The sequence below is a fragment of the Solea senegalensis genome, linkage group LG2, assembly GCF_019176455.1.
Source record: "Solea senegalensis isolate Sse05_10M linkage group LG2, IFAPA_SoseM_1, whole genome shotgun sequence".
NCBI classification, from domain to species: domain Eukaryota; kingdom Metazoa; phylum Chordata; class Actinopteri; order Pleuronectiformes; family Soleidae; genus Solea; species Solea senegalensis.
In genome coordinates this window covers 28,546,870-28,560,446 of record NC_058022.1, presented here as the reverse complement: position 1 = coordinate 28,560,446, position 13,577 = coordinate 28,546,870, and positions in this window count along the sequence as shown.

The following is a 13,577-nucleotide window of genomic DNA, read 5'->3' as shown; positions in this document are numbered from 1 at the left end:
AAGGAGACAGAGAGGTTGTTGTTGCAGCGGATATCACGCATCCGGTGCTGCGCCATTGGCTGCTGTGGAGCAGCCATTCACACCCAGTGTGATCGATGATCCTGCAGCGACCGAGCAGTGGAGAGTCCCCCATCACCCCGCATCATCATCATCATCATCGTCATCATCATCATGGAGGTGACTCATTTTTTATGAAAAACTAAAACTTCATATCTCTCTTAAAGATAAGCACAGGAGCATCAGATAATCAACATGAGACAACTGATATAAATATCAACACATTATGTCTATGAACTTGGCACACCACCACCTGTTAATGTTCAAAAGAAGTACTGTATGTTACTTTATACCAATACAATAATAGTACTTAAGTTAAATGCAGTAAAATAGTATTTTATTTCTATTACTTTCAATTATATTACTTCATATAAACACATTGAAATACTACTATTGCACAGGGAAATACAGTTAACTGAAGTAAAGTAGCATCTTTATTTTGTTACTTTGTAAAACACTACTATTGTACTTTAGAGGGGAATACAGTTAACTAAAGTAAAGTAGTATCTTTATTTATGTTTATATCAATGCTATAAAATACCACTACTGTACTTTAGAGGGGAATACAGTTAACTAAAGTCATATATTTATGTTACTTAATATCAATACTATAAAATACTGCTATTGTACTTTAGAGGGAGATGCAGTTAACTGTAGTAAAGTAGTATCTTTATTTATGTTACTTTATATCAATACTATAAAATACTACTATTGTACTTTAGAGTGGAATACAGTTAACTAAAGCAAAGTAATATATTTATGATACTTTATATCAATACTATAAAATACTACTATTGTACTTTAGAGGGAGATGCAGTTAACTGTAGTAAAGTAGTATCTTTATTTATGTTACTTTATAACAATACTATAAAATACTACTATTGTACTTTAGAGTGAAATACAGTTAAGTGTAGTAAAGTAGTAACTTTTATGTCACTTCATATAAACACCATAAAGTATTACTATTCTACTTTACAGGGAAATGCAGTTAAGTGTAGTAAAGTAGTATCTTTATTTATGTTACTTCACATCAATAGAAATACTACTATTGTACTTTAGAGGGAAATACAGTTAATTGTAGTATTGTAGTATAAGTAGTATTTTTATTTATGTTACTTCATATCAATACTATTCAGAGGAAAATATAATAAAACAGTGATAAAGTGCATTTTATTTATTGTAGAGTCTTAAATTAATGTTACTTTAAACAAATACTATTGAGTATAGTGGAAAGGTCCATCATACTTGGTATATCAGTTTTATGTTCCTTTTAAATTAATTAAATATTCAGAGAGAAAGTAAAAAAAAATCTCTATTGTACGTTACTTTAAATCAATACAGTTCAGGGGTTAATGTATTACTGTTGACTCTACTGTATTTGTGTGACAAATGTATGGATTCATTATATTTATATTCCTTTATAATATAATACACAACCAGAAATGCACTGGACATGTTGATTTATTTATAATAAAAGTATCATGTATCATATTTAGGATTTCATTGTGATATTTTGAGTTTTGCCACTTATAAACTCAAAACCCTTATAGATTTTAACAGTGAATACAGAGTTTGTTCATAATATGATAGAAGAAAATTGGTGATGCGTTTGAGAACTAAATGAAAAAAAAAGAGACCTGGAAACATTACAATATGTTAATTAATGTTATACATAAAATATTGTTTCATATGTTAATCAACATGTGATTTGTCACAGGAGCATCTTAACAGTTCCGAGACCCTTTGTTAAATCACTATCAAGCCAGTTCTCCCTGTTGAAGCTCAGCTGTGAAGCAGCGCCCTCATGTGGACATTCTTTAACCCTGCAGGTGGTTTCAATCATCCAATCATTTGGATAATGTTTAGACACTTGTGCTTAGTTTTGGATGGTGGAAGGATGGTTTATAGCTCAGTTTTTTAATTATTCTCTTACTTAACTGACTTCATTATTTTGTGTTTCTCCTTACACATAGTAGTAGCACTCATTCATTCTAACTTGTTTTTTGTACAGACAAGGGTCTGTATACATATGTATATGTATATGTATATATATATATATATATATATGTATATATATATATATATATATATATATATATATATATATATATATATATATATATATATATATACATATATATATATATGTGTGTGTGTGTATATATATACACATATATATATATATATATACATATGTATTCTACTCATGGAGGGAGCCACTGTCATGGAACCCAATTTCCTGTGGAATCAATAAAGTATTTATGGTTGTGATTCTCGGAGGTGCCGTTGTTGCTCCGTTATTGAAGAAAGTGTAAATGAACACACGCTGTGAAATGAAATGAGACGACAGTGTGCTGGACTCACAAAGTCACACATGCATCTTCGCCAACATCCTTCTCCCCGAACACACACACACACACACACACACACACACACACACACACACACACACACACACACACACACACACACACACACACACACACACACACACACACACACACACACACACACACACACACACACACACACACACACACACACACACAGAGGGGTCACTTTAATCAACTAAGAGCGTGACTTGGCAAATGAACTTGGATGCAGGTCAGGAAGCTTTCAAGACTCCTCTCCCGTCTTTAAACTATTTGTCTTCCTTTGTTTTTCTGTTAATTTACCTGCGGAGCGTTTTATTACTCTTCACGGGGCTGCTGGCGTAATGAAAATGTTATGTGCTTACAGCACAAGCGTGTTACAGGAAATTGTTTTGAGTTCGGCACGCTCACACTCTGTTTACATTTTGCCTCCGAGCAAAAGCAAATCCATTACCGTCATCAGAACCACAACATAACACTCTTTTTTTCTACCCAGAGCAAATGTGCTGTTTTTAGGAAAATAGTTGACGTCTAGTGTCCAGTGAAGTCAAACTTTATGTGTACAGCCCTGTAGCACAAGTCACAACGTTGCCTCATTCTGTACAACATCCTCTGTCCTTAGACCCTCGAAGTCGATGTGGACTCTACTCTACTGCTCTATAATAATGTGTCAGCTATTTTGTCCACAGGGCATTTGTTGATCCACACCCGCGTTTAAGGCATCAGCTGAGTCCAACATGAGCAATGTCCATTTACCGAGACAAAAATGGACATATGTGGGGCCACCAAGGTGCGAAAAGTTAGTGTTAAACAATGTCTGACTTCTGATCCCAAAAGTTTTCTATCCTGCGTTTTGTCTCCATCCAGTGAATCTCCCTCCCGCTGAGCCCGTCAGAACAGCCTGCACATGAAACAACAACGGGAGGAAATTGAAAGAGAAAGAAAAAAACCCCGTCGTGGCAGGAGATGAACAGTGCACGGGGTTGTCAAGCAAAACAGTTTGAAATATTTCTCGCAAAAAGGACAGAGTGTCAGAGTTCTCCCTCGCTGAGATGGAACCCCAGCTGCGGCGCTATGAACCCGAAGAGCAACGGCGAGGTTCACTGCCTTACGACTGCATTTATTCACTTTATCCTCCCATGGGTTCATTTTCAGATTCATTAGGCTTGAGCTATTTTCACCCACAAATGTCAGGTAATGGGTGTCAGGGATTTAATGCTCGTAGGCCCTGGATTTTGTGAAGAGTTTAGTTCAGGTAGACACAAACTCTCTCTGGAATCATGTGCTCTCAGTGATTTGTGTTGCATCAGGCAGCTCTCTTTGGCTTCTTACTGTTAAGAAATGAACCCAATCGCTTTCTCTTGGAACTATAATTATAATAATACTATATATAAAACTCCTAAAGAGTGACCAAGTGTTGTGAATTTCCCTCACAATGGAGCAGGTGCTAGTTCGGGCCTTTGGTGACATAATACAACGAATGTGGCTCCAAAAGGTCACAAAACAAGCCAGAGAGTTTGCATGAAAAGGATCAAAGTATAATAGCTTTCCTAAAAAAAAAAAACATGGCTGCCAGCAAGGACACAAGATAAAACCCTATTTTTTTGCCACTCACCAGTCTCACCTTATAAAATCTACACCTCGCCCCTAAACTTTGGAACACACTACGCTTAGATTTCAGAGAAGCCTGCTCACTAGCTCATTTTTTTTTGTGCTTTATCTGCATTTTTAGCTCATTTTTAGCTCATTTTTAAAGTTAAAACAGCGTTTGAACCTCATCTCCCTCTCGCCTTTTCCTATTTTATTGCATCCTGTGTTGTATTTTACTGTTTTATTCGTTATTTCAAAGTTACGACAGGGTTTTTGACTTTTTGACTTAAGACTGTTCCTTTTTATTCCACCCTGTTTTATTGTTGTGTTTGCTTTTTGAAATTTTATTTTCCCTTTATTGTGAAGCACTTTGTCTTTGTCACTTTGCAATCCTTGTATGGAAGGTGCTATACAAATAAAGTTTATTATTATTATTGTTATTATTATTATTAGTAGTATTACATTCTGACTGGATACTTTTACAAGTTACAAAATACAAGTTTGTAAACTCCTTTACCGCAGTCCATAGAAAAAAAATCTGCACTTTTAAATCACAGCACACTGGAGATGCAGTTCCACTTCAAGTATATCACTTTGGGAGACTGAACCGTTTATTCACTTTGGTTGGAAAAAAGGCAGCCGAACAGTGATAAAAAGCATGTTCTTAAGATATAGCATGAGCTTAAGCTGGTTCAGAATTTAGCAGCCATGTTTTTAGGAGTGAAAGTCTCGACGGCGGCATATATTTCAGGTTTTCAAGCTCAACCTGATTTAAACCAAAACCGTAAAACTGAAAATATAGGGAGGTCTTAATATGATTCTTCTTCATTGGCACAATATAGACTGTAAAAGCAAAGAAACATAGAATTACGACTTGTTTTGCTTCGCGTGAGGCCTTCATTTAGCATCTCCGCTGCGAACGACCGGCTGAACAGCTTGAGCGTAAAGTGAGACCTGACTGGTTGATTTTCAAACGACTTTTGCCCACAGCCACATGACAACATCTGCCATATTAAAGAGAAACACGCTGCATGATATGACATCCGATTGTTTACAGTGACGACCCCAAATGGCTGAATTTAAATGGATTTTTCTTCAAATTTGACGACATCCCCGTTAAATTTAAGCATAAATACCACTTGTAACTTTGAGTGTGTAATCAAAGGAGTGTGAAATGGTGCCTTTCTACAACAACTTCCCTCTTCAGTATATAGACACATCCTTCACTGTGTCCATTAGCTTTTATTCTGTATTCCACTCTATATGCTAATATGAAAAGCACGACCCTATGGAGGATCTCGGCATTGAATACCGACTGTGTTTCCCAGGCTTGTTGACTTCCATGCCATTGCTCCTTTTTATTACAATACAGAGAAAACATGCAGTACACAGAGGCCGTGCTGAGGCATCTCAGTGGAGGCTCATGCCATGCAGCTTGCCTTGTCGGGGCAGAATTGGAACAGAGAAAAAGGAATCACAGAATAGTTGCTGTTGGTGCCGCGAGTCGTGATATGGGTACTGAGCGAGGCTGCGTTTTTGTTTTTTTTTTCTTTTTTTGTCTGGCAGACGAGAGCCCACAGGAATGTCAACTTAACAAGTTATAATTAGTGATTTATTTATTTGGATTTAAATGAAAACCACTTGCAATCACCGAAAATGATTTCATTTAGACTCTGTACGTTTCAATACAGTCCCATTATTAAATAAAACTTAATTTTCTGGAAACTTAATGACTTTATAAGATAAACATTGACTTCCCCAAGAGAGTGTGAAAAATCCAATAATCCCTCTTTTTCTAGTTTGGGGGACAATTATTGTGTTAGGGTTTAAACATCAATAGTCCCTATAAAAGGAGACTCCAGGAGGAAACTCTTGACAATTTTTTTATTACATTAACATCTGACACAAACCCCTTTAAAACGCCCCCTTCCTGTTAATTAAATAAAACAGACATTAAATGGCACAAACACCTAATATCTCCCCTTGTATTGGTGACATCAGCTTGTGGAACAACAGGACGCTTTGGGAAAAGACGGAGACATGTTGCATTCATCCCAAGAATAAGTATAGTACTTTATGTCTCCTGGAATAAACCAGGTAGCACTATAGCTACTTCTAAAGCAAGAAGAAAAGCAGAGACACTTATACTGAAACGCTTCACCCAGTCCTGCTGCAGTTTTAAAGCCTCTCTACAGAGTTCAACAAGGTCTTACTTGGTTAGAAGAAGTCACGCTATTATTAGACCATGATATGAATGACAAACCTCTTCATATGCTTCTGTACATTTTATATCAGTACTGTAGATTTTAGTGCCTCTTTCCTATAACTATTTTAATAAAATAACATGATTTTTCAGCTTTCGTGTACTTCAGTGAATGCATTTTGTGGATATTAATGCTTTACTGATACACTATAAGAACCGTTATTGTATAACTACCAAGGATAAAGACCTCTTTTCGCTCCGTATGAATATTTTAGACGTTATTGCTATTTTTAAGGAAATATCAACACTTTTTAATAGCATCCACATCTACTTGAATGTTATACAGTTCTTAAGATGTTTTTGACATTCACGAGAATGGGACGGACTGACAGACAACCTGAAAGTGTTCCTCAATCAGTGGTTGCTGCTGATGCATAAAGAGAGACTCATAGTCATGGTAACCATTTGGGCAGAATGAGTTGTGCAGTGTCATATTCTCTTTGCTCCCCCCAGGGAGGACAGTAAACTGTGACTATAATAACATGATAATGCATGAGACAAATACAGGAGGTGTGGTGTGATGGTGGTGTGTTTTTCAGGCTCTCTTGTTTTGTAGCAGAAATGAGATTATTATACTGTAGATGCACACATTTCCATTTGTCATGATTTCTGTTGTGAAGTGGGTCGTGATGGGTTTGTCACTGTAACAGGTGTGGAAAAGATAAGGAAAGAGAAAAGGCAATACTACAACAGCACTTACTCTGGTCTGATATAGTCCAGCGATCAGGACCAAGGTTATTATAGTTAAAGGAATACTTCCCAACCTCAGTTTTCCCTTTTTGTTGTTGAGTGCCCACCAGTGACACTTGGTCCCAGCCTTGGTACGAGGCTTGAAACTGCGACGCTAATTCCATACTCTTCAGACCCACTCGTAGTGGGGCGGGACCTCATTCCCATCCCACCATCTTTGCTAACAGTTACGCTAACAGGACCAAGTGTCACTGGTGGCCACGTAACAAAGAAAAGAATGAAGATATTTCTCAACTCAAGGGAAACTGAAGTTGGGAAGCACAATTTTTCAAAAATGCTAAACCTATTCTAGCAATACAAAGCTAAATGCAAATCGGGGAAGTATTCCTTTAATGAAAAATAAGTAAAATTTTGCGTAGTTATTTTTTTCTCTGCCGGCAATTTTGAAAGGTTGCATTTGACACATTATTTCCATTCATATTAAAAATGTTTTTTGTTTACAATGTGGGACGTAAGACTTTGCAAGTTAAACGTAACATTCGTTATGCAGCTAATTGGGTTGCGTTGGTTCATCTAAGTGAGTCAAACCTCTCGTCTTTTATTGGGTTTATTGTTTTTATTGTTTTTTCTCGATCAAGATCCCTGAGACTCAGTCATCATCATCATCTAACCGCTTTATCCTCCACCAGAGGGTCGCGGGGGGTGCTGTGCCAATCTCAGCTACATCAGGCGATAGGCGGGGTACACCCTGGACAGTTCGCCAGTCCATCGCAGGGCCACACACAACTAGAGACAAACAAACATTCACTCTCACACTCACTCCTACGGTCAATTTAGGAGAACCCGGAGAGAACCCACGCACACAGGGGGAGAACATGCAAACTCCATGCAGAAAGGCCCTTGTTCCAACCGGGGCTCGAACCCGGGTCTTCTCGCTGCAAGGCGAGAGTGCTAACCACTACATCACCGTGTGGCCCCTCCCTGAGACTCCCTGAGGGTTATTTATTAGTATTGTTGATGTTGTTATGTTCATGATTTTTACCTGGCACACGAACAGCATCCAACCTCAGCAGTATGACGCACATTTTCTTGTCGACTGATGGTTGTTCATCCATCTTTCGCTGGCTTTTTAATGACACAGTACTTATTATGATCTTTCTGAATCTTGCACCCTGGCAAATTCTCCTTATTACAAACAAGTAACACTAAAACTAATAACAAAGTTAACTAAAACTAAGCATTTGCAAAATATTAAAACTAACACAAACTAGCAAACCCGCTCTACAACTAATACAAAACTATTATAACCTTAATCAGGATTTAGTTACTTATTGAACTAACACTTGTGATATAAAGCTAGATTCAAGAAGTTTTTATTGTAATTATGAGGACATAATGAAATTTTTGCAGAGACTCCCGGCTTGAGGTACACAGTAAAATAGCAAAAATAACGGAAATAACGAAGGACTTGATTTAAATAGACATGACGAAAGGCATTTAAATAAGACACAACAAGAGACTTAACACTTAATGAGACACAACAAAATATAAAAGTACAGTGTGTGCAAAGTAAAGTATGTTAGCAAAGTAAAGTATGTTAGCAAAGTAAAGTAAGCTAGCATGAGATGCAGCCATTTTGTTGCTTTCCACTTCAGAATAGCAGGTTTAATGTCCCTGAATCTCACTCACACACACACACACGCACACACTCCCCCACTTCTTTGCATGCCCAAACTCACACAACAATTTCTATCGTATCATTACGGTGTGGCCTCATACACCTTTCATCCTCCCTCTCCCCAGAGTCACTCGAAGCGAAATCTGATTTCCACCTCATAAATCTCTCCATAATGTGCTATGGCCGCCACTAAATTGCCAAGATAACCTTTATCAGAGTAGAGGTGAAAGCCCTGAATCGTTGAGCAGTTATTCCTGTGCCAGGCAAGAAAAACAAGTGGGAGACGGGGAGTGGATATTCTTCTCTCCTCATGCAGAGCCACAGACACATCGGTGGTGTCACTGATCAACGCCATATGGTAAAGAAGAGAATTAAAGTAGCGGCGTGCAACGCCAGTGTGGGGGGCAGTTTTCAATTAATCTTTGTTTACTGAACCTCAGAGTAAGTATCAAAGAGCCAGGTCTCTTGGGGCTGTTAGTGTAATATGTCATATAATACACAATATCTGGAATTACTGACTGATTTACACGTTTGTAATCACAGACACATCATGTGAAACAGTGCTGACAAAAAAACATTTCACCTGTCAGCATCCCTGCTGGTTTCATTTAAATAACAAAGACTTGTTAGTGACAAATCAAAAAAGGTTGAGATTAGAGAAACATATGAGAAAGGTTGGTTTTTTTCTTCATAATTATCATGATAAAGCCACTGAAATGATCACTGACTGTCAAATCCTCACATTTAGATTGAGGCATTTGTCTCCTCCATGGCGTAAATTGATCATAGCCTATAAGGATGTTCTTGGAACAATACAATCCACACACATTTACACTATATTAAGAATATTTATTTATTTGACTGTTAAAAGGAAACGGACGTTTGTGTCGCTTTGAACACCACTGTACCAAAGTCCATAGAGAAAATCATCAATTTTACATGACCACACACTAAATATGTGGATCCTCCATCAGTAAGTTCAAATGGGATATTTTGAAGCTTCGGCGTCAGAATCGATTTGGGCTAATTTAATTGAGCGATACAAACATATAAAATGAGGCAACAGTAGACTAGCAGCTCCTGTGTCCATGGGACACTCGGATTTTCTCTATGGACTTTGGTGCAGGAGAGTGAGCTGTTTACAAACTTCAGTTGTCGGCAGGATAAAGCCATTAAAGCCGATGCAGCTTCTCAGCCTTTGTGTTTATTTAAGTGTCATCTGGTGTTTGCCATGCCTCGCACTCAAGACAATTACAGTCTGGACTCTTTCCATCAGCGGTTCCGTGATTTTCGTGGAACGAGCCACCGAATTCTTCCATTGAGTGCCCACCTGGGCTTAGTGTTGTCGCTGCCTTTCACAACAGCCAGTTTGTTTTTGTTTTTTGTTTTTCATTCAAAACCACTCACAACGCTGAGTAGATTAAAACGTTCAAACAGTAAAATGAAAATCACTTTGAGACACTTGCGGGCTCTTCATAATTGTGGCTGCTCCACTGCTGAGCCAGTTACACTCTCAGTTTCATTAACGCTCCTCATATTCCAAATGGGGTGAAACAAGGGCAGCGTTGTAAGCAAATCCCAACCAGCCTTATGCTGCCAATTCACTCATGCAAATTATCTGTATCGTCACTATCGCTATGATTTAGAATTATGCAATCATTTTGTGTGCAACACGCTGGTTCCAGCAGCTCGTTATGAAGCAGGGAAAAACGCCCGCCAAACTTTCAGATGTGAAAGATTGAAACCTATAATGTTTGGGCTGAGAAATGATACCTGCGATAATGAGCGTGTTGATTCACCAAGTTGGCTAAATTAGAAAAACGCCGACTCTCATTTTGAGCTCAGCGTGAAGTTAATGGACTGACAGTGAAAGAAAAACAGCGAACTTTAAAATCTTCACTTTGTTCTTCTGGGTTTGAACGTCTGGTTAAATGTGCGGATGACGGATGAGGTTTTGAGATTTTGGCAGGACGCGGTAAAAACAAGTAAGGTAAATGTCTTCTACATTAGCAAACCGGAGATTTTTGAGTCCAAAAATGCAAGACGTCAAATAAAACTTAAATATCTGTCGGCACTTTGTGGGGCATTATTTTGAAACCGCTCACGTTTTGACACTTAAATCTCAAGCCATCAGTTCTAGAGTGCTGTGTCTTTGTTGAACAGAGTGCCAATATGTCTGCGTTTAGAAAAGATTAAGTTGACAATGAAATGGGATTTTAGGTCACAGCATGGGACACGCTCTTATTCTCTGGCTGTACGTGCGCGCGACAAGACCAGTTGATTTTTAGCCTAATGAATCCTCAATCGCATCTATTCACTCCGTCAAAAAGAAGAAAAATCTATTAGTTCTGGGTCATAAAAGGTTAAAGATGTGATTTTCTGTTTCTGTGCGTGAACAAAACCTAAGATGCTTGCTCCAATGAATCCCAACATCCTCCCCACCCCAAAAAGCCCTATGGCTCTGTCAGTAAGTATTATGTTAGCACCAGTTCTTTCTCTGTTAATGTGTCATTCTCTTTCCCTCCTCTTCCTCCCACTGTCCCTGCTTTCTTTCTTTCTTTTGCGGCACAAAGGGTCCGTCTGAGCAGCAGAAAAGCCCTTAATGTTTTCAGGAAGCCGCTGATGCCTCAGCTGTACCCAATGTGCCATGAGCCAATAGTCCTTCCACAGGGCAATCTGCCGTGCACGGGCTCAACGTGCGAAGACTTGCGAACGCTGGTCTGCACAAGTGTTTAATGGCCGAGTGTGAGTCCAGACTCAAGTGGGATTGTGAAAGCAGTCCCTCTGCTCACTGAGGATTATTGTAATAGTCTGACAAACTCGATAACAGCGTGGCAGATTTTCTTCTGAAAATGCTCAAATTATGGCAGTTAATTGTACACGACTTTATACATGGTATATAATTCAAAACTCAAAACATTGTCTTCCAGTTTGTAATCTAACCAGGATGTAACCATTTACTGAATAGTCACAAGGGGGCAACGCCACTGATTGCAAACAGAGCTGAGTTTGAATGGATGTCTATGAGCTTCTATACCTCTCACTTGATTTATAACGTCAGTAAACATTTTCCCCGAGGAGTTAACGGTCTCAATCGCTAGTTTCAGGTCATCTTCAATGTCACATGATGCCGGGTTTGTGATCTATGTTCCCATTTGGAAGAAAATGGACAATAAACTGCACACATGAGCGGATGCCAGTGTGATAGACAGCTGGTGTTTTCCAACAGGCGCCTGGTCGCAGGTGACACACAGCGTGGCACTAATAAACTTGTGATTCTAGAGGCTTCAAATCGGGAGTTCAAAGTAAAGTAATAGCAACAGTTTCAATTGAAGTAACAGCCGCAGTAGTGTCAGTATGTTTATAATGAATTCTCAACGTTTATGCAAAAGGGCAACGCGCAATTGACTTCTATTGAAAATCTATGTGCAATAAAATAAGTCATGTTTACATTTAGGTCCCTTAAGCACTTCAAATGTATGGTCCCTATTTCCTGTGTTCTCTTGTATTTAAATTGTGTCATATATAACCTGTATGTCAACAGTCCCTATACTTTATGTTTTAGTATGACCATAAAAAGGACGTTTTAAAGGAGCCAAGGTCAACGAGACTGCGTGAGATCTCTGTCCACGTACACTTTCTGAAGTGAATGAGTTAATGTAAGCCTCTGCTGTGGATATTCCACTGCACTCACAGACACACACACATCCAAAGGCTCCCACACAAAGTCCGCACTTGCACATTCAAATGGCAGTTTTATTCTCGCACAGCAGCACTTTGGTTCGGGACATTTATTAAGCCGTGTAGGTGTTCCTCTGCCCTAATTAGGATATCATATCCTGTTGCTGCAGGTTTGATGTTTTCTTTTTTGTTTCTTTCACCTACAAAGAAGAAGACATCCTTTCTGCGGGGATGTGCATATAGCACCAAATGGTGACTTGCAGTGCCAGGTCCTGAATACATTTGTAGAGATGTGTCGGATTCCGACTTAGAACAGAAAAAAAAGAGTAGGATCCAGTTGTTTGAAATGTAGGGGAGTGAAACTGACAAGTTCTTGAAATGGAATATTTCAAGGTCGGTGGAAGTGTCTCAGAAGACTCTCTGCTGCCGACTGATGCAGACCATCGTGTACAGCGGGAGGTTATGGGAGTTAAGCAGCTTCTCTTACCAAAATCCAGATGAGAGGAGAAGGATGAGAAGTAGCAACATGTTCCCAATTAAGTACTAGAGGAATTTTACTGCAACTTAACACAAACCTTCATACATTCAAGTATTGCATATGTTTATATATAAATATGTGTACATATATGTATATACACACATGTATATGTACAGTATATATATATATATTCTTCTAGCTGATTAGTCTGCACAGTGAACACAGGGCTCAACACATTTTTTTTCACCCCAAAATCAATAGAAATGGACAAAAGGTTAACAAATAAAATGATCACACTGTTCATCTGCACTTTCTTCTGCTCCTACTACTATTATTGTTTTCTTCAAATGTATTTGTGTAGCCCATTATCATCCACTCAAAGTGCTTTAAAGTGTTTTGTATTTTAGGTTTTAATGTCAGGTCTTGCATGCATGGATTCTCTTTACGTTGTATTTGCCTCAGTGCGGGTGCAATAACCCTTCTTATGCTGTGTTATTTATGATTTGTGGATATTATATTTTCTTTATAGGCTGTGTGTCCCCGTGGGGATGATAATGTATATTTGATTTGACACACCTTAAAAAGGAGCAAGCACAACAGTAACAGCCTTAACGAATGATTCATTAAAATCAGTTCTACGTGCAAAAAGTGTGTCATTTTTTGAGTTTACAACTATGCCCATGGTTGTAATGTCTGACGAACACATTTAAACTGACAGTGTCCAGCCCAATGTACTGTATATCCAAAGATTGACCTCTTAACTGCTCC